A 21,823-nucleotide genomic window follows, 5' to 3' on the forward strand; every position below is an offset into this window, starting at 1 on the left:
TATGGGGTAAATTCCTAGAAATAGAATTGCCAGGTCAGTTTATAATTTCGTGAATTTGCATTGAGTGATTTTTCACTCAGGATAGACTGCGGTATAGACACAATTGTAGCTCACTGCAGCCTCCGCCTCCTGGACTTAAGCGATCCTCCCACCTCAGCCTCCCCAGTAGCTGGACCACAGGCACGAACCACCCCACCTGGCTAATTTTTAAATTTTTTATAGAGACGGGATCTCCCCATGTTGCCCAGGCTGGTCTAGAACTCCTGGGCTCAAGCCATCCTCCTGCCTTGGCCTCCCAAAGTGCTGGGATTATAGACGTGAGCTTCTGAGCCTGGCAATTTGCACTTTTGATAGATATCGCCTAATGGCACTCCATAAACATTGAACCGGTTTACTTATATATCAGAAAATGCAGAAACAGCTCACTGAATTTTGTCTATTGTCTTGTGGGGTGGACATCATTTCTATTTTATGTACATGGAAATGGAGACTCAGAGAGGGTAACTCACTTAGCCAGGGGTCACATGGCTTGTGAGTGGGCAGAGCAGGAATTTGAACTCATATCTGACTGATTTCAGAATCTTGTTTTTTTCATTATCGTCTTAGACTAGGTTATTACATAGTACATTTAGGGGGTTTGAACAATGCATTCCGTGGAAAATGCTTTGTAAGTTCCAGTACTTCCTAGATGTCTAGAAAGGAAAAACAAGTAGAGTGATTTTGAACATTTGATATAAAGGTTCTGTTCAGGTATTACTCAGTGGATTTTAGCCCATTCCCGAGGTACCTTTTTGGACATTGTACTGCTTGTTTTCCAAATGTGTCTTCCCTGCTCCTACATGAATAGGCTCCAGAGTTAAAAGCTGGGCTTTATTTCCTTCTAATGTGCCTTTTAAATGAAAAATTATCTTTGTTTTATTTAGTTTATTTTTAGTAATTCTTATATTTTATTTTTGCAAGCTTATTTAATTTTTTTTTAGCTTTTTGAGGTAAATTATTTTATTTTTATGCTTATTTTCTAATAAATGCATTTAAGTCTGTAAAATTTCTCCTAAGGACAGGTTTGGCTTCCTCCTGTAAGTTTTTTAATGTGGTGTTCTTATTTATTTATTTTTTCCTGAGATGGAGTCCCATTCTGTCACCCAGGCTAGAGTACAGTGGTGTGATCTTGGCTCGCTGCAACCTCTGCCTCTCGGGTTCAAGCAATTCTCCTGCCTCAGCCTCCTCAGTAGCTGTGAGCACCACCATGCCTGGCTAATTTTTATATTTTTGTAGAGATGGGGTTTTACCATATTGTCCAGGCTGGTCTTGAACTCATGACCTCAGGTGATCCACCTGTGTTGGCATCATTTTTTATTTCTAGTAGTTTATCATTTGAGTTTTGATTCCGCTCTTTATTCATTTGGCTAATATTATTGAATAAATTTTATCTTTCTGAAAAGCAGTGATGTTTTTAAAAGCATGAGTTGTTATAGTTAGTGTCATGCGCGTCCGTGTGTAGAGACCACCAAACAGGCTTTGTGTAAGCAATAAAGCTTTTTAATCACCCGGGTGCAGGCGGGCTGAGTCCAAAAAGAGAGTCAGCGAAGGGAGATAAGGGTGGAGCCGTTTTATAGGATTTGGGTAGGTAAAGGAAAATTACAGTCAAAGGGGGGTTGCTCTCTGTGGACAGGAGTGGGGGTCACAAGGTGCTCAGTGGGGTAGATTTTGGAGTCAGGATGAGCCAGGAAAAGGACTTTCACAAGGTAATGTCATCACTTAAGGCAAGGACTGGCCATTTTCACTTCTTTTGTGGTGGAATGTCATCAGTTAAGGCGAGGCAGGGCATTTGTACTTCTTTTGTGATTCTTCAGTTACTTTAGGCCATCTGGCCTTATAGGTGCAAGTCACAGGGGATGCGATGGCTTGGCTTGGGCTCAGAGGCCTGACAGTTAGTTCAGTAAAAAATGTTAAAGCCTTCAATGGTTACGTTCTGAAGTCCACTGGGCTTTGTCCCGAGCTGTGAGCCGGATGCCTAGAGCGATTCATAAAGACCCCTTCACTCTCATTGTTTTCTGGAACTGCACAATGAAACCTGTTCCTTCCATTACAGTTGTTGAGGCATTTGTTGATCATGTTCCAGTTTCCTCTTTGTGAGAGCCTTTGGAAAAAGACCTTCTTTCTAGTCTTTTTTTTCCTGAACAATTGGCCTGGGTGATTTCAGGTGGCTGCTACTGGGAAGTTTGGAAACAGTGAATCACCCTTCACCACAGGTATAGGACTCTGGCGGTACACCATTGCTGCGTATGTTCCTTGTTCAGCAAACAGGTAAGGAATGAATGCTGTGGGGGTTGGAACCATCAGTCAGAGAACACCTGACTCTATGGAGCTCCTCTTTCCTCTTAGGTCCCCAGGCTTTTCTTTCTTTTTCTTTCTTCTTATTTATGTTATCATAACTCTATATGTATCTCTGTAAACCTGGGTAGATACGAATAAAAATAAAAATCCTAATCTTTCTTGAGTGAGATTAAAATAAGAAGAGTCGATAATTTAAAACTAGAGAAGGGAAATAGAGAAGATCTGTTTTCTCCATCAGCCTGGATGAAAGAAGCTTCTTTAGACTTGCAAAGAGAGTGGTGATCAGTTTACAGAAAACGGCTGGAGAGACAAAGACTCTGTTTAAGAAGCCTGTGGAGAAGAAGCTTCTTAGTCCACGCTGGGAGCCAGAAGGTGGTGATGTGACTATTCACAGTTGGTTTTTCCTTAGCATTGATTACTTCACGTAGGAATCTCTAAGTTCCTGAGCTATGATTTGAAATGTTTCAGTCTGATGCTGTCACTGATGAAATTAGGACATGTTGACTAATTGAGATGAAGGCTCTCTTCAAACCTGACTGCATCCTGGGAAAGAGGAGGTTGTATACATTTTTATATCCTCTTGGAAATTGGCTGACCCAGAAGCTCAGCCTAATGAGATTTGGACAGCAGGCTTCCAGGAGGGCGATTGATTGTGACATGCTGCGTTTTATGTGCCAGATCTGTGTATAAATGACTGAACACCCGGGTGCCTGCCTGGCAAGGAATTGTGTTTCTTTTAAGAGCCCTTCCAAATATAACTTGTGCATAGAAATAAAACTGAGCAGAAATGAGTATCTCCTTCTGAAACTCAAGTAAATAGCTCCCTGACTTCAGAAATGACAGCTTCCCAAGCGTTGCATTGCAAAAAGAGGAGCAGGCCAGTCTTCCTGAAGACGAACTTGCTCCCATGGAAATCACAAGCTCTCGTGTGAGAGTGTATTTCAAATCTGTCCCCTTCTGACCACCAGGACTGCCTTCCTCCAGCTGAGGCTGCCAGTTCCCTGGACCACGGCCAGGGCCTCCTAATGGGCAGAGAGAATGGGCAGCAGCCTGCAGTAGTAGCCCCGAACCCCTGTAACAGCTAGGCCAGCCGACTCCCTGGGACATGCCAAACACTGCTCAGCCTCAGACCCTTTGCTTCTCTGCCTGTTCCCTTTGCCTGGACGACTCTTCTGCATGGCTCGTTTCCTTTCCTTTTTTTTTTTTAAATGGCTTGTTTCTTGTTTCATTCCAGCCTTTGCTCAAATGTCATCTCAAAGGGACAGATCGTCTTCCACCCCCACACCCCTCACCTTGCTTCATTTTTCTTTATAGCATTTATTCTGGTATTACAGTAAATATTTGTTTATCTCACTTGATAGACTCTAAACATCTTGAAAAGGGGTAACGGTTGATTTTGTTCACTCGTCCATACAGTAGCCCTAGAATCTGGAGCAGCGCCCACAACACAGCAAGTACCCCGTAATTGTCGCGTGCATGAGTGGATACACTCTTGTGTACCCTCTCAGGGCCCCCCTCCTCTTCTCTTTGTGAGCACCCACAGTCCTGCATTATAAAGATCCTCCTGCCCTCCTCTCCCACCAGGGTTGTTCGGTGACATCCTAAATCTGGTTGCAGCATTTTCTGGTTACTCTACTTCCTCAGGCCTACACCCAAGCGGCTGACTGCTCCTAGAAACCATTGTGACTGTTCCAGCTGGACTCGCTTAAATGAATATCCACAGCCCCCACGAGGACGCTCGTACTCCTGACAGCTCTGACCTGTTTCCCAGTCAATCCTCTTTCCTAACACCCTGCTTGCACACGTCCTGTTCTCTTCTCAAATCTCCAGCCTGAACTCTCCTCTGCCAGCTGGAGACCTTACTCTTCACGGAGACTATGGATGGAGTCACATGCAGACTCACTCATCCCTCCCTGTTTTGACTTCCAGGTTTTTACTAGGGTTAGATATGCAGAAAATGTTTTTGTTCGTTTGCATTTAGGATTCTTTTCCCAGAACATTGTTAGCCAAAAGATATGATTAATTTCCAAGTTTTTGAAGGAATTATCAATCCACCAGAAGGTCTGTGAGGTTTATGCCATTACTAGTGAGGTGTTGGGTATTTAGAAAATGGAATGGTAAAGGCTATGGCATTGTGTTTTTAAAAGTATATATTTCTCATTACTGTCAAGGTTGACTATTTTCACATCTGTTTCTTTTCTAAGGGTTTTGTCTGTGAAATGCCTCTGCCTAGCTGTGTAGCAGAGTCTTAGTCTTTTTATTATTGATTCCATGACAGCCTCTCTTCAGACGAAAACCCTTTCCCTAGGCTGTTTACCATGAGTTGGTATTAGGCTATTTGGTTTTAGGGAATTTGTGATTTAGGGGAGATCTTCCGATCAGAAGTAATTATTCAATTCCCTACTTCCATTTTGTAGATGAGAACACGAAGGCCCAGATAGCGGAAGCCTGCTCATTTAAGACCATGCAGCCAAATGAGAGCTGGTAGGATAACTAAGCCAGAAAGAGGACAAGGGGAATTTTTGTCTGGGAGGTTATCTCAGCACACAAGTGATCCTCCTGCCTCAGCCTCCTGAGTAGCTGGGACTATGGACGTAAGCCACCATGACCAGCATCGTTTCTCAAGAATGGTACTGTGATTATGAATCCAGATTTTGTTTCTCCAAGGAAAATAGTCTTGCCTAGGAGAATGCTAGGTTCTTAGATCTCATTTAGATGCCTTATTTGGGGCATGCAAGTTGTACTGAGCAATTGCTGCAGGTAGACAGCACTGGGTTAGGGGTTACAGGATTTGTGTGGGAGAGAGAACATTTTCTACTTTAAGGAATGAACAGTCTCTCTAGCGGAGGAGACAAATGTATTTACATAGAATAAATAGTTCAGGGAACAGGTAAGCCAGTGGATCGTTAAATGTCACAAGTGAGTTGTGAGTTGCAGGGATTTAGTGATGAGGGAAATCAGCTGAGGACCTCCCATTTTAACTTTGAGGATAGGGATGATTTTCCCCTCCCTCCCCTGGAACTTGAGTACTGACCATTATAGGGAGGGTTTTGATAGGTGGAAATAGCATCGGCAGACCTCAGAAGGGTTATGAACAAGGCATGCTTTGGGAGGTCAGGGATCTGGCTGAACTGAAGGGGTCTCCTTTGAAGGGAGACATAATTATAGCAACTCTATTAATTGCTCAGTATGTATTGGGCATCTTGCTAAGATTTTCACACATTGTTTTTTAATGATGAGTATTTTTTACAGATGGGAAAAATTGAGGCCCAGGGAATTTAAATAATTTGCTGAAGTTACACAGCATTAAGTTTCTGACCTGGAATTTGAACTCAGGATCACTTGATTTATGGTGGCCATATATTTGTCATTTAAACCAGCACCTTTTGAGAATAAAAGAAGGCACTGGTAATGATTACGCCAGGACAGCAGATGTAAACCAGGGCTGTCTGGGCAAATCAAGATATATGTTTGGTCACTCTGACTCCAAAGCCTGGTTTCACTTTGATTTCAATTTGAAGGGCAGGGTTACATTGTGGGTAGCTTTAAAGACAATTGATGGAGGCCAAGTAAAAGGGGTTAGATAGACTGATTAACCTGATAGCACTGTATAGAATGGAATGGAGTAGAAGAGAGATGAGAGATCAAAAGAATAATTAGTGGGTGACTTCATTAAAAGTAGGGTAGATGTGATGGAGATCTGAACTGGATAATGAAATGCAAGGGAGGTAAGACGTCTTATAAATTATTTTATTTTGTTTTGTTCGAGACAGAGTCTTGCTCTGTCATCCAGGCTGGAGTGCAGTGGCACAATTTGGCTCACTGCAACCTCCACCTCCCAGGTTCAAGCACTTCTCCCACCTTGGCCTCCCAAGTAACTGGGATTACAGGTGCTTGCCACCATGCCTGGCTAATTTTGTATTTTTAGTAGAGATGGGGTTTCACCATGTTAGCCAGGCTGGTCTCGATCTCCTAACCTCAAGTGACCTACCTGTCTTGGCCTCCCAGAGTGCTGGGATTACAGGCGTGAGCCACTGCTCCCGGCCTTATAAATTGTTTATAATGAAAAATTCCACACCTACTCAAAACCAGAAAGAATACAGTGAATCCCCATATGCCAGTGGTCCAGATAAAAAATGATTTGGTTTTGTCATATTTGCTTTGTCTATCTTTTTTCCTTGTATTTTCTTTCCATTTTTCTTTGCCGAAACATTTAAAGCAAACCAAACCTCACGTCACTTTCCCTCCCACCACAGCGTGCATTTCTAAAGAATATTGACTATCCGTGGTGTCATTACCAAATTACCAAAGTTAATAAGAATTCTGATTATTTTACTCTTAAGTATCATCATTAAGTTTAGTGACCACATTTTCTGTTATCTTTTTTACTGTTTCTTTCCTTCCCTTGAATCAGAATCACAACATGGGAGAAAGAAACTCTTAAACATTGTGATTTTACTCCAAAACTGAGTCAAAAAGTTTTGAGCTTGATAAATGAGGAAAATTAGTTAACTGGTTAACTGGGAAGTAGAGTTTGGAAAAAGGAAAGTGATTGCAGAGAAAAACAGAAAGAGATCCAATAACTTTTTTCATTTCAGACTTTTATTTTGAATAACCTGAAACCTTAAAAACATTGCCAGAGTAGTACAGGTCAACACCTGTTTATCCTCTACCTGGATTCATCAGTTGTTAATATTTTGCCACACTGTGAAATACTTCAGCATGCACTTCAGGTCATTTTCCTACATAACACATGCAAATATGGCATGCAGAACATTTCACATTATTATGACACTTTTGTCTCCTAAACAGTTCATATTTACTTTTCTCAAATATTTACATTAATTTTTTAATAACTTTTATTCAAATTAAATATTTTGTCTGTGGTACTACATAAATGACATGTCCTCTCACTGTTATCACAGTAGGAGGCTCGTGATGTCAATTTGTCCCATTGTTGGTGAAATAAACAATGTGGTTAAGGTAATGTCTTTCAGATTTTTCCATATACTATCCTGTTCCCCAACAATCGTTTGCCTAGAGCTTTTAGCATTCATATTATTGCCTTAAGAAATCATTTACTGCCAGGTCCAGTGGCTCACACCTGCAATCCCAGCAGTTTGGGAGGCTGAAGTGGGCAGATCACTTGAGCCCAAGAGTTTGACACTAACCTAGGCAATATGGCAAAACCTCGTTTCTAGAAAAAAATACAAAAATTAGCCAGGCATGTTGGTGTTGTGCACCTGTAGTCCCAGCTGCTCGGGAAAGAGACTGAGGTGGGAGGACCACCTGAGCCCAGGGAGGTTGAGGCTGCAGCGAGCCGAGATCACACCACTGCAGTCCAGCCTGAGTGACCAAGTAAGACTCTGTCTCAAAAAATAAAAAATAAACCATTTACTATAGTGCTGTAATGTGGTGGTGTTCTGTTGCTTCTTTTCCATTTATTAGGGGGCATTCTGCTGTATCAGGAGCATTCTGATACCATGTTATAGGAATGGGGAAACCTGCTTATTTCATTATTTTCCCAGGACTTTATAGCGATTTTGTGGGTGGCCAGAACAGAGCTCGGGGCTGTCGATTCTGTGGGAGTGCAGTGCGTAAGGCTGGAGATGTGGAGTTGTAGAAACAGTCAGGGAGGAAAGGTTAGGTGCTTCCTCATTTGCCAAGGAGGCTTGATTTAGCCTGGCATTCTCAGTGGGGGTTCATGAGTGTTCAGGCTCAGCTCTCACAAAGCATTCCTTTTCATCTCCACACTGGCTGCAGGGTTTCCAATCCCATAGCTCATAAACAGGCATAGATATAGATCCAACAGAGAAGTTGGTTTGTTTTGTGTTTAAATTGAAAGAAGGTGGCCTTTGGGCATTTCATTCCCTTCCTTTTCATTTGGGATTTTGTTTTCTGACATTATATAGAACTTTATGTAGGAGAGATTCAAAGCAAATAAGAAGATGTCATGTTTGTATTGGATTCTAGGAAGTTTCTTGGAGGGCCACCGAGTTCTTGTAAATCCCAGTCTCATTTGGAGTTTGTGACTCTGCTCTCAGCTGCGACGAATAATTGGAAGGACTCTGTTAAAATGCTGGGCTTATTAAACCAGGGTCAGAAACCTGGTCCCGGTTTGCTCAGCTGGGAGAAAAATCATTCCGTGTCCAAAGACAGTTTGGGTCTTGACCACCTGACCAGGCAGCCACAATGACTCTGCTGTTGGGCACAAAGGGGAAGGGACTTTACAGTCTGAACTCACAAAGCACATCCTGATGAGGCCTTACATGTCCCACTCAACCTGTGGCCAAAACCCCACACTCAGCATCTTGGAGCATAAAATCAACTGATTCTATGCTCAGAGAGGGCTTGGCACACAATAGGTGCCTTCTTCACCTCACAGGATGATGGATATTTAGAGTGGTTAGAGAGTTCACAGCTGAGCATTTGTTCATGTTTCCCAGCACTTAAAAGGTTGTTAGTGATAATAATGGCATAGCATTTATAGAAGAGGAAACGAAGGCACAGAGTGGCTGAGCCACCTGCCCAAGGCCACAAAGCCATTAAATAGCAGGGCTGGAGTTCTGTGCCCCTAACTGCTATGGTAATTGCCTGTCTTTCCTCATCTCCCATCCTGGCGTTTTTATTTAAGCAGTGCCAGTTACTTGCGGTTCCTTCAACCTGTCATGTTGTCTCATGTCTGAATAACTTTGAACATGCAGTTCCCTGTCCCTGGAGTTTTTTCCCTTCACTTAATAGTTGGATATTTCTACTCTTAAGACACAGCTCAAAGATTATCTGCTCTAGTAAGTCTTTACTCCTCATAACTCTCCCAACTTAGCCAGCTGATGCTGAGCCTTATATGCCTGCATCTCCCCACACAGCACACCTCCTTTATTTTGTTTACTGATCTGTCTTCCCAGTAGGCAGTGAGCCTATTAACAGCATGGATTGCATCTTTTCATCCTTGTATCCTTAGAACGCAGTACACACTGTGAAATGTATTTGTGCCTTTTAAGCATTTTTGGGAATATGGTCTGACCATGCCATTAAATATATGAAGGGATTTCAAAATGCTCATGGAAAATATGTATATGAAAAAAATTATGCATGGATTTCAAAAGTTCTTTGCATCAAAATAAACTTATATTAATTTCTTCTAAGATATCTGAATAGGTAGTAGTTTGATTCACTAAGAAGGACAAGACACCAATTTTAGAATAGCCTGGATTAGGCTGGGCATGGTGGCTTACACCTATAATCTCAGCACTTTGGGAGGCCAAGGTAGGGAGATCACTTGAGCCCAGGAGTTTGAGACCACCCTGGGCAACATGATGAAACCTCGTCTCTACAAAAAATACAAAAATTAGCCAGGTCTGGTGGCATGTGACTGTAGTCTCAGCTACTCAGGAGGCAGAGGCAGGAGAATCACCTGAGCCCAGGAGATCGAGGCTGCAGTGAGCCATGATCGTGCCACTGCACTCCAGAACGGGCAACAGAGTGAGATCCTGTTTCAAAAAAAACAAAAACCAAACAAACACCCTGTATCAGTGCAACATGAATTCTAAAACTGAAGCAAGAACAAACATCCGTTTTTTTGTTGTTGTTATTGTTGTTGTTTTTTATTTTGAGATGGAGTCTTGCTCTGTCACCCAGGTTGGAGTACAGTGGCATGATTTCAGCTCACCGCAACCTCTGCCTCCTGGGTTTAAGGGATTCTCCTGCCTCAGCCTCCCGAGTAGCTGGGATTACAGGTGCCCACCACCATACCCAGCTAATTTTTGTATTTTTAGTAGAGATGGGGTTTAACCATGTTGGCCAGGCTAGTCTCGAACTCCTGACCTCATGATCTGCCCACCTTGGCCTCCCAAAGTTCTGGGATTACAGGTGTAATACCACCTGTAATACCATCATGCCCAGCCCAAACATCAAATTTATGGTGAAGCTTGGGTGGAAGAATAGTGAAAAAATGGATGCTTTACACATAGTGTATGGGGACAATGTCTTAAAGAAATTACAGTTTGCAAATGGGTAACTCATTTTAAGAAGGAATGAGACTATGTTGAAGATGAAGCCTGCAGTGGCTGACCATCCACATCAATTTACAAGAAAAAAATTCATCTTGTTCATGTCATATTAAATACAATAATAAACTATATATACATATCTTTATATATATATATATAAATTTAAGGAGATCAGAGCCCTCTTATTCAGTACAATCATGACTGGTAGTTGCTAAGTTTCTCATGACAAATACTACGTGCTGAAATACTGTAAAAATGGTTCTAGGTCACATATCCTACGTAAGAATATGGTGAGATCTGATTTACAGGAACCAGCATTTTTAACTTTGTTTTGTCAATAAGTGGGTATTTCTTATCTGTGGATGGGGGAAGAGGGAGATAGAGTACTAGATTAATAAAATTATTTTAAACATTTAATTTAATTAAAACAAATTTATGTGAGCTCAAACTATATATAAGGAAAACAATTTCCCCTTCACGCTGCTTCTAATCATACTGCCTGTCCTGGTGGAGCCATTGTCGACAGCTGAGCCTTTTTTCACATAGAACAAAATAGGGTTTGGCTGATTCACATTCTCACAGCAATGCTTGTGATCTCACGTGGACCTCCATACAGACCAAAAAATGTGATTCAAATAAACTTCCTTTCCAAGGTCCTCCCAGTAAACCTTCCCCCAGGAACAGCAGGGACAAAGGCTGTAAATGGAATTATGCTTTCCAGGGATATCTTAGGGAAAGAAATGCCGTCGGAATTCACAAATAGTTTGGCAGTGGTCCTTTTTCCCCCGCTCTGTGGATTCGCCAGGGGCGGCAGCACAGGGCCCCGGCCCATGGCCCATCGCACCGCGGGGGAGCCCCAGCCCAGCTACCCCATCATCAGGGTGGCTGCACCGCCATGGCCGGCATTCCAGGCTCCAGGAGACCTCTGGAGCGTCCCTTCACCCTGTGCAACCTGAGTACTCGCTTCCTCTAAAGGAACTGGAAATGATCATCTTCCCAGTGACAGGCTGGGCTGTACCACACGCTACATCCAGGTAAAGTAAAATCACAGGCCACACGTGGCTGTGAGCACATGGCTGCCAGGAGGCTAAACGGGCCAGACTGGTCCAGATGTTTTCACAGAAATAGCTTCCTGGGCAGCATGTTTTCTGAGCTCCTGACTCCCAGAGTGAGTTCGTGCCACCATTAATTCTAGTAAAAGCCAACGTGTGTCAGTCCTGCAGGGAGAAGCCACTCTGGTCAGCGAAAGGAGAGGAACTGATATAGGAAAAAAGCATCCCAAAGGTGTTCAACTTGGGTGGCGGGTGACTGTAGTCCCAGCTACTCCGGAGGCTGAGGCAGGAGAATGGCGAGAACCCGGGAGGCGGAGCTTGCAGGGAGCCGAGGTCGCGCCACTGCACTCCAGCCTGGGCGACAAAGCGGGACTCCGTCTCAAAAAATAAAATAAATAAAATAATAAAATAAAATAAAGGAAAGGGAGCTCTCCCTGTACTTTGTTATATACATGGAGTCAGCGGGGATATATTTGATACGTCTAATAAATACAACTTGGCTTCTAAAAGTCTGAAGCTTCAATCCTTTTATCGAAAACCAAACTGAATAGTTTAGTCATGTGGATGTGAGGATTTGAAGGGTTTAAACGAAAGTGCTCTGAGAAACTGAAAAGTACAGCCCTGTTGCAGCAGAAAATGGTTTTTCAATGCATATCACTCACGGACTAAATTCAGACAGGCGCAGCTCAGCCACAGCATAAGGAAATAGGCTCAGTCAGGAAGTTTGGGGAACTCCAGGATCCGGGGCCATCGTGCTGTTTGGGTCCCCCCAGAATCCCTTCTTTGGTCTCAATTTCACCCACACCAGCTACAGGAAAATGTGAGCCGAGGAGTGGACAGATTGTGTTCATTTCGTTATGAATAATGGGCACATTTAACCAAATGGGGGTGCTGGAAGGTAGAGTTGATAAATATATTTTTCAGAGAAGCCACACTTAACTCTTCAAGTGACAAACTTTTTTAGCTCTAGTATTTTCCATGGAAATCTTTTCAAAAGGCATGTATTTGAATTCAGGCCTTTGAACTGAGTGTACACCAAACATAAATCAACTTTTTTTGGGGGGGGTGGTTAAGGATCCTCATTCAAGATCCTTGTCCTCAGAGACTATGTGTGGCCTCTTGCCCTTGTGCTCACTGGGCCCTGATTGCTACCCTTTGCTTGGTTGTCGGCAGTTGTCATTCATGATGGTTCCTCTACCTGCTCTGAAACAGAGCTGCTCAGAGATATTCTGCTCCCGCACCTATGAGATATAACCATCCAGCAGGAGCAATAGCTGACTGGGGTAGAATTAGGCCAGGCTATAGTAGATGATGACGTAAACAAACATTCATCTAGTGTTGCTGCTAAAACTATTTTATAGATGTTGTTAACATCTACAACTAGTTTAACAAAACCAATTGTAATGAAACTAATTGTGATGAAACGAATTGAAACCTTTACATGAAAGGCAGTACCGGCCGAACACTGTAAGTACCGGCTGGGCATGGTGGCTCATACCTGTAATCTCAGCACTTTGGGAGGCCAAGGCAGGCAGATCACTTGAAGTCAGGAGTTCTAGACCAGCATGGCTAACATGGGGAAATCCCATCCCTATTGAAAATACAAAAATTAGCCAGCTGTGGTATGTGGCATGTACCTGTAATCCCAGTTATTTGGGAGGGTGAGGCAGGAGAATCGCTTGAACCCAGGAGGCAGAGGTTGCAGTGAGCTGAGATTGCCCCACTGTACTCCAGCCTGGACAATAGAGACTGTCTCTCTCAAAAAAAGAAAGGCAGTACCCTTGATAAAGTGAGTGGGCCTCATCCAATCAGTTGAAAGGCCTTAAAAGCAAAAACTGAGGTTTCCTGAGGAGGAAGAAATTCTACCCAAGACTGTAGCATCCACTCCTACCTGAGTTTACAGCCTGCCAGCCTGCTCTACAGATCTCAGACTTGCTAGCTCCCACAATTCCTTAGAATAAGTCTCTGAATAGCTATATTACTGTCTCTTATTGGCTCTGTCTCTCTAGGGACCCATGACAGAGACAGGCAGTTATTCCCAATGTTTGGGAATGAGAGTGGGAAGGAGTGCGTGGTTGGAGGAAGGCCTAGCCCTCTGCCTATTCTAATCACTGAAGAATCAAATGAGCAAGGTCACCTGTATCTTGATGCAGAGTCTGTGATGACCGAGTACTGTCTGAAGTACTCACTCTCTGCTGTATCTTGACGCAGAGTCTATGATGACTGAGTACTGTCTCTGAAGTACCCACTCTCTGCTGTATCTTGACGCAGAGTCTGTGATGACCGAGTACCGTCTCTGAAGTACCCACTCTGTGTAGACAGTGTGACTCCGCGAGTCAGTGGGGTCATTCTTGTCTCCCTCGAGCTTGTGATTTGGAGCTGAAGTGACTGGCTTTGCACCAGATGAGAGGCAAATGCATGTGTATTTGTATGTCTTAAGTTAAAATAAAATATCTAAGGCTTGTTTTCCTTCTTTTTCCTTTCCAGTCAACCTAACAGAACTGATTATATCTACTACACTGATTCAATGTAGATTTAAACATTTTCACGCAATGAATTGGCTCTTTAAACATTGTTTTCCTTGATGAAAGGTAAATTGAGTCAAGCTATGCAAATAACTAGACATTTCTGGATTTGTTTAAAGTCATGAGGTATTTTCCTACCAAGAGAAGACAAATTTTTATTTTAGAAAATGGAATCAGGAAGTTCTAAAGCATAAAAACAACACCCAGCAGGCCTAGCCCAATAAGGGAAGACAAGACTCAGAGGCAGCGTTACCTCTGTTAGTTACTTAAGATCCCTTCCATATGGGAGCCCTGGAGAAAATGCTGGTGGCCACATATAAACCACGTAAATGTTTATATTTTTACCAACTGGCTCTGCGTCTTGAGTTAAATCTGCATTCTCTTCCAGAAAGGGCAACCTGGACCCGTGCTCCCAACTCATTTTTACCAGCCATTTGTACTCGTAACTCCTGGAGATGCTTCTGAGATCTTAAGCCAGCTTAGCCTTGACCCCTATCTGATGCACTATTCCCAGGATAACACTGTTACCTGAGAACATTTTCCTTAAGTATTTTGGCAGTAGAGGCTTGTTTGAATTGGTGGTTTAAATTGGTTATGGACATGTGTTTTGTAGATTAGGACAATTCAATTGGTAGGCTTATTGGATGTGTCTCAGGCCTGGGATGACTCTCCAAGCTTTGTAGACCATGGATGAGAAGCAGGCAGGAAGAGTGATTCATCGGAGCTATACTCCACTGTATTTGGTCTTGATTTTCATGAGCACAAGTACCTTTTCATGCATTCTCTTTTATGAATACAGGCATTCATATCTTTGAGTGAAGATGTCTTAAAAATCTCAGTTTATGTGGGTGCTGGTCTGTAAGCTTCACTAAGTCTCTGCATGTGTCATGTGTATGTTTACTTTCTGCTGAAACCAAAAAGTTTTGTTTTGTTTTTTTCTCATTCTATGTTTAGTCAAAGCTGGCAGCATAGGCTACTGGTAGAGGAGGCATGTAGGTAGAAAATGTTGGGGGTCTTAATTCGGTAAGGTGTGTTTTTTTAGGGTAAGTAACATCCTTTGCTAAGAGAAACAAGCCCAAATCTCAGTACAAAATGTCTGTGGTTCACTGCTCAGTCCAACATAGAGGCTGCCGTGAGTTGGGTGGTGTGGTCTGGGGACTCCGGCTCGCTCCACCGAATGGTTTTGCCAGCTGCTTGGGCTTCGGAATTCTCCTCTGGATCCTCTGTATTTGGCTGAGAGAAGAATAAAGAGGGCAAACGTGCAGGGTCTTTTGGGAGGTTTCAGAGGCCAGGCCTGGACGTGGTGTGCGTGTACGTCCATCCGTGTTTTGCTGGCCAGAACTCAAGTCCCCTGGTCCCTCTTAGCTGCAAAAGAGCTGGGGAATAGAGTCAGGCTGTGGGTCAGGGAGGAAGAGGCAACACACAGATGGCACAGGACACTTTCATTCTGCGCCAGTCGCCGAGGGCGGGCAGGGAAGAGTGGAGTGTTGAAGGCCGTGGGATCCCAGAGTGGAGGTGGGAGAGGCTAACATGTCTCTTAGCGTCTGTAGTGCTCTGTATATTATATAGCAGGCACTGCACTGGACACTTTGTGCTCCCTATATTACATACCAGGCACTGCACTGGATGCTTTTCTTGGGGCAAGATGCCTCTCAATCTTCCATAGCCTGTGTAATGCCAGCACATCCAGAGACTTACCACTTTTTGAACTGTGTAGATGTGTGTTTTTTCTGGGCTTGTCAGTTCTACTTGGTTTGAATTTGGTCTAGATGGAGGCAAGTTGTCAAATTTATTTGGAAGTGCCTCCAGAAAGTCTTTTGTGCCTGGAAGGGAACAATTATAGTTGCATTTTAATTAGTATTTAATTTACAAAAATGATGCATGTACAAACCTAGTTGCTGCAAGTCTCTAAATTGAACTTGAATATTATTTTATTCTGTGTCTTTTCAGAAAATATGAATAATCCCTTTCACTTTGATCAGTGTTGTTTTAATGTATGGGTTAACATATTAAATCCTTCTTAGCACAGAGCCACGTGTGACACCCCTGAACTATGTGTGTTTAAGATGGGGCCACCAAAGGCAAAAGAGGGACTGTGGTCTCTCCGCAGAGAGGCACTTAACACTATTTATGCTCTTAATTAATCACATTTCTAAGTAAACACAAGTGCCCAAGCAAGCTGACTTACAGATACTATCAGCAAAACCTTTCCAAGAGCACTTAAGCTTGGCACAAGTCTGATAAATCTACTGCAAACAACAGGGGATTTTAAGTTCTCTATTCATTTTACAAGAGAACATTACAGGGGTGGAATTTCACTAGGCCCAGCTTGGGCCAGAATCTACCTAAGTATTCAAAGAAGCCAGTTTGGGAACAGAAATATCTTAGTCAAAGATGAGTTTTGATTCACATAAAGAAGATGGATCTCTTATAATACATGGGTCCTGCACAAGGCACGTTTCTTATTTTAGCTTACGTCTGTGGCTCAGACATCTCAACACTCATAAATCGCACACATACGCACGCAGCCTGTTGGAGAAACTCCTGCTGCATGTGCTGTTGATGGAGCCCTGTTGAAGTGTAGTGAGAAGGTGCAAGAGAATCCCACGAAGCTAAGCATCCTGCCAGCGCTATTCCCTGACCTGGGGGGTGTGTGAGAGAGAGACAGAGAGAGAGAGAGACCCTGAGTTCCAGAACTCGTTTCTGCAGACTTGGCTGCTGGCTGCAGAAGGTCCATCCTGAAGTTCACAGGGCTGCTCACTCCCAGGCCACACACTCTGGAGAGGCTGGCAGGCAGAGCTACGGACAGAGCAATGGATGGAGAGGCGCAGAACCACGTCCCAGACAGCGTCATGGGGCAACCCATGTGCCCTCAAGGACAGGCTGCCCTTATTTTCTGTACTTTCCGGGCTACAGTACGCATCCCTGCCACCTTCTCAGCACGTGCAGTCCAGAAAAATATCCATTCAAAGTGGAGCTCCCGTGATGCTGCCAGGGCTGATTCTCACGCGGGCCTTCAATTCTCAGTCTCTTGCCTTGTGCTTGGAGGACTGTGGCAGTGACTCCACACCAACGTCCTTTCCACCAAGGGCCTGGGGAAGGGAGGTGTTAGTGAGCATTTTCCCCCCCCAAAAAGCCAAGGCTTAGCTGTGTTTGGTGTGCACGTCTGTAGTTCCAGCTACTCTGGAGGCTGAGGCCAGGAGTTGGAGAGTGCAGTGAGCTATGATGGCGCCACTGCCCTCCAGCCTGGGTGACAGAATGAGATCCTATCTCTATGAAATAAACAAAACAAAAAACAAGAAACGCCAAGACTTGAGTCTGTTGAGTCTGTGTCTTACTGGCTGAAGATGGATGGATTGTCTGTTGACTCCTAAACCAAGTTAGTCTGTGTCTCACTGGCTGAAGCTGGATTGTCTGTTGACTTCTAAACCAAGTTATGGGGGTTGAGGGAATATGCTGCTTGTCTCAGACCAGAGGGTCTCACTCACACACTGTAGGTCTCACTCACACACTGTAGGTCTCACTCACACACTGTGGGTCTCACTCACACACTGTGGGTCTCAGATCCCCTTTAACTCTTAAAAATTATTCAGGGCCCCAAAGAGATTTTGTTTATCAATACTGATCATATTTGAAGATAAAATGGAGAACACCTTAACATATATTTGTCAATTTATTTTAAAAGAAAGATAGTAAACCCTTTCCATAAATAACTTAATTTTGTTAAAAATAACTACGGTTTCCAAAAGCAAAAATCATGAGAAGAGTGGCATCAGTTTTTGCATTTCTGCAGATCTCTTGAACATCTGGCTTAGTGCAAGTCAGCTGGATTTTCATATCTGTATCTGAGCTGGTCCTGTTGAAGTACTGGGTGTTAGCGTGACTGATGTATAGTGTGAAGGTCTGCTCTCACTGAGATACGTAGTTGTAAAACAGAGCCGTATTTTAGTATTCTCTTCAGATAATTGTGCATATTTTACTTTAATACCACACTAAAACTGTACAAGTGCTAGTTTGTAAAAGTTATTTGCAACATGGAATCTGGAACCATATGAATTAGTTTTTTATATTTTGATCTATTAACATCCACTGGTCTGTCTTCCACTGTATTTATTTATTTAAAAAAATTTAAATTTGTATAAATTTATGGGTACAAATGTAATTTTGTGACGTGGATAGAGCACATTGTCGTGAAGTCAGGGCTTTTAGAGTATCTGTCACCTGAATAACATACACTGTACCTATGAAGTAATTTTTTATCATCTGCCCTCCTCCCACCTCCCTGTCTTCCACTTTGAATGGATCTTTTTCCATGCAGGATTTTGTGACATGATGCATGAATCATCTGGAAAATATTCAGTCACTGAGTTTTGCACATCTCCCAAATGTGGACATATTTCATTTTATAGTATCAAAAATTCTTTAATATCCTTACTGATCACGTTAGAAAGGCGTAGGTACTGGAATGCTGTCAAGCTCATGGTGGTGGATACACATTTTGCAAAATTCTAATTTTTGCTTGAAAGCTCTAATTTTATCATTGGCAACAAATCCCGTCAGTGGCTTCTTAAACTTGCAAACTCCACTTCTTTCATTTTAGAGAAAATGCTGGCCAGACATGGTGGCTCATGCCTGTAACCCCAGTGCTTTGGGAGGCCAAGGTGAGAGGATCGTTTGAGGCCAGGGGTTTAAGACTAGCCTGGGCAACACAGTGAGACCCCATCTCTACAAAAAATAAAAAAAAAAAAATTATCTGTGCATGGTGGCGTGCACTTGTAGTCCTAGCTATGCTGAGGGGAGAGGGGAGGATAACTTGAGCCCAGGAGTTCAAGCCTGCAGTGAACCAGATTAAGGGCTGAGATTGGGTATATCCAAGTCTGAATAGTCACAATTTGTCTCTCAGTCTTTCTTATTTAGTTTTATTTATTTTTTATTTTTTTGAGGCAGGGTCTCGCTCAGTCACCCAAGCTAGAGTGCAGTGGCATAACTGTGGCTTAGTTGAACTCCTGGGCTCAAATGATCCTCCTACCTCAGCCTCCCACTACAGGTGCATGCCCCCACACTTGGCTAATGTGGGATCTCACTATGTTACCCAGTTGCCCAGGCTGGTCTCAAACTCCTCGGCTCGAGCAATCCTCTGTCCTTGGCCTCCCACAGTGCTAGGACAACAGGTGTGAGCCACCGCGCCTGGCCATCAACTTTTCTTCCAAGTAAAGATGGTGTTCCATGAAAACTATGGCTGGTTGAGCTCACAACTTAAAACACTTGCACAAATGCTTTTTGCACATTATCCTTGGATGTGCATGAAAGAGCTTTATGTGTAGTTACCATTTCTTTACACAGGATAATAAAAAGAGCTGTACTCACAGGTTGAAATTTAATAAAAATAATTTTTAATGCTTTATCAAGACCCTTCTTAAGTGTAACTGACTATTGAACATGAATGCCTAATGGGAAAGAATATAATGAGTATTAGCTGCAATCTTGATTTGTGCCAAATCACCTGCATTCTTACCTACCACTGCCTTTGCACCCTAGTGCAAATGTCAACACAACAAAAAAAGCAATTAACATCTTGTGTTTTGACCTCATGGACACCCTGAACGTATCTTGGGGATTCCCATAGCCCATGTTTGGAGACCTGCTGGTTTAGACCCGTGAAGGTCTACCTTTGTGTTGCTGGGCTCACGGCTTCCCCAGTCCACGTGGCCTGAGAGGATGGAAGGAGCAGTTCCCCAAAAGAAATCCGAAGTTTTTCATTTTGTTTTTGTTTGTTTGCTTTGTTTTGTAAGGGAAAAAATAAAAGTGAATGGATATTGAATGGCCAAAACAATAGTCTTCCACACTGCACTTACCATGGATACTGTTCTATAACCTACATTCTCTAAATTCCTTCATATAATAATAGCAGGTATATACCATGTTCCCACTATGTGCCAGGCTTGGTGCTGTTTTATTTATAAATGTTTTCTCACTTCACCCTTAGTGGTCCTTTGAGAGTAGGGACATCTTATTTTGCAGATGAGGATGTTTGTAGCAGTTATTTACCTACAGACACTCAGTTAAGTGGTGGAGCTTGGATTCACTTCTAACTCGTTTCTAGGTCAAGATCCCAAAATGCAACATATTATGCTGTGCAGCTAAATATATTTTAATAAATAGATGATTTCTCAGTTTCTAAATCAACAGTAGACTATTTATTTATTTTTATTATACTTTAAGTTCTAGGGTACTTGTGCACAACGTGCAGGTTTGTTACATATGTATACATGTGCCATGTTGGTGTGCTGCACCCATTAACTAGTCATTTACATTAGGTATATCTCCTAATGCTATCCCTCCCCTATCCCCCCTCCCCACAACAGGCCCCGGTGTGTGATGTTCCCCACCCTGTGTCCAAGTGTTCTCATTGTTCAATTCCCACCTATGAGTGAGAACATGCAGTGTTTGGTTTTCTGTTTTTGCGATAGTTTGCTGAGAATGATGGTTTCCAGCTTCATCTATGTCCCTACAAAGGACATGAACTCATCCTTTTTTATGGTTGCATAGTATTCCATGGTGTATATGTGCCACATTTTCTTAATCCAGTCTGTCATTGTTGGATATTTGGGTTGGTTCCAAGTCTTTGCTCTTGTGAATAGTGCCGCAATAAACATACGTATGCACGTGTCTTTACAGCAGCATGATTTGTAATCCTTTGGGTATATACCCAGTAATGGGATGGCTGGGTCAAATGATATTTCTAGCTCTAGATCCCTGAGGAATCGCCACACTGTCTTCCACAATGGTTGAACTAGTTTACAGCCCCAGAATCTACAAAGAACTCAAACAAATTTACAAGAAAAAAACAACCCCATCAAAAAATGGGCAAAGGATATGAACAGGCACTTCTCAAAAGAAGACATTTATGCAGCCAACAGACACATGACTCTTTCATTCAGTGAAATTTTAAACAGAAGCCTGATCTGTAAAACAGACCAAAGCAATGCTGACTGGTTGAACGGGAGGTAACCTGTGTTGTCTGAAGGGGATTAGACAGCCTTAGTGTCCCTCTGGTCCTTGGGCAGCCCCCGAGGTACTGTGAAGAAACTATTGGGGTTCCCTGGGTGCATATCAGTTTGAAAATCTCTGTTCCTGCAGCATAATCTTTAAATATCGCCCATATATCTGAGTTGTAGAGGAGAAAAGTTGTTTTGCAGAAAGCCTTTTGGGAAAGTGGCTTGCTTTGTTTTCCTGTATGTTAATCTGAACTTTCGCATCATAAAAGGAGTCGATGTAGGGTTTTCGTTTGCGCCCCTCCAGTGGTACATTTCAGGTGTGATGGATATAGTGATAGTAATGCAGCAGCTCCTTCCTGGGGTGAGAGACAGCGTACAGGGTGGCGGGAAGGCACCCGCACAGGAGGAGGAAGACCTGGGCCTTGGTCTGGCCTCCTCACGAATCACTATGTCACCCTCTCTGTCCGTGTCTCAGTTGTCTCATATCATTCTTAGATGGCGGCTCAGGGTTAAGTGGTGGCTCTTAACCTTTTTTTGGTCCCAGGCCTATGTGAGAATTTGAAAATGCTCTAAATGAATATTTATGGAAAAGTTCAAGTTTGCATTGCATAGGTTTTTGTGTACTGCTTGGAGACAGGAAGAGAAGGATTTCCCATGTTAAGAACTCTTGAGTTGGGTTATTTTATTTTATTTTTTTAGATGGAGTCTGGAGTGCAGTGGCGTAATTTCGGCTCACTGCAACCTCCACCTCCTGGGTTCAAGTGATCCTCCTGCCTCAGCCTCCCAAGTAGCTGGGATTACAGGCATGCGCCACCACACCTGGCTAATTTTTGTATTTTTAGTAGAGATGGAGTTTCACCATGTTGACCAGGCTGGTTTCGAACTCCTGGCCTCAGGTGATC

At 43.0% G+C, this 21,823-nt stretch overlaps 1 protein-coding gene across 17 annotated transcripts in view; it reads left to right on the forward strand.

Moving 5' to 3' along the window:
- Positions 1-21,823, forward strand: part of PROM1 (prominin 1) — a 154,486-nt gene that overhangs the window by 62,267 nt on the left and 70,396 nt on the right. The window lies entirely within an intron of this gene.

Source organism: Papio anubis, chromosome 3 (genome assembly GCF_008728515.1).
Source record: "Papio anubis isolate 15944 chromosome 3, Panubis1.0, whole genome shotgun sequence".
Classification (NCBI taxonomy): domain Eukaryota; kingdom Metazoa; phylum Chordata; class Mammalia; order Primates; family Cercopithecidae; genus Papio; species Papio anubis.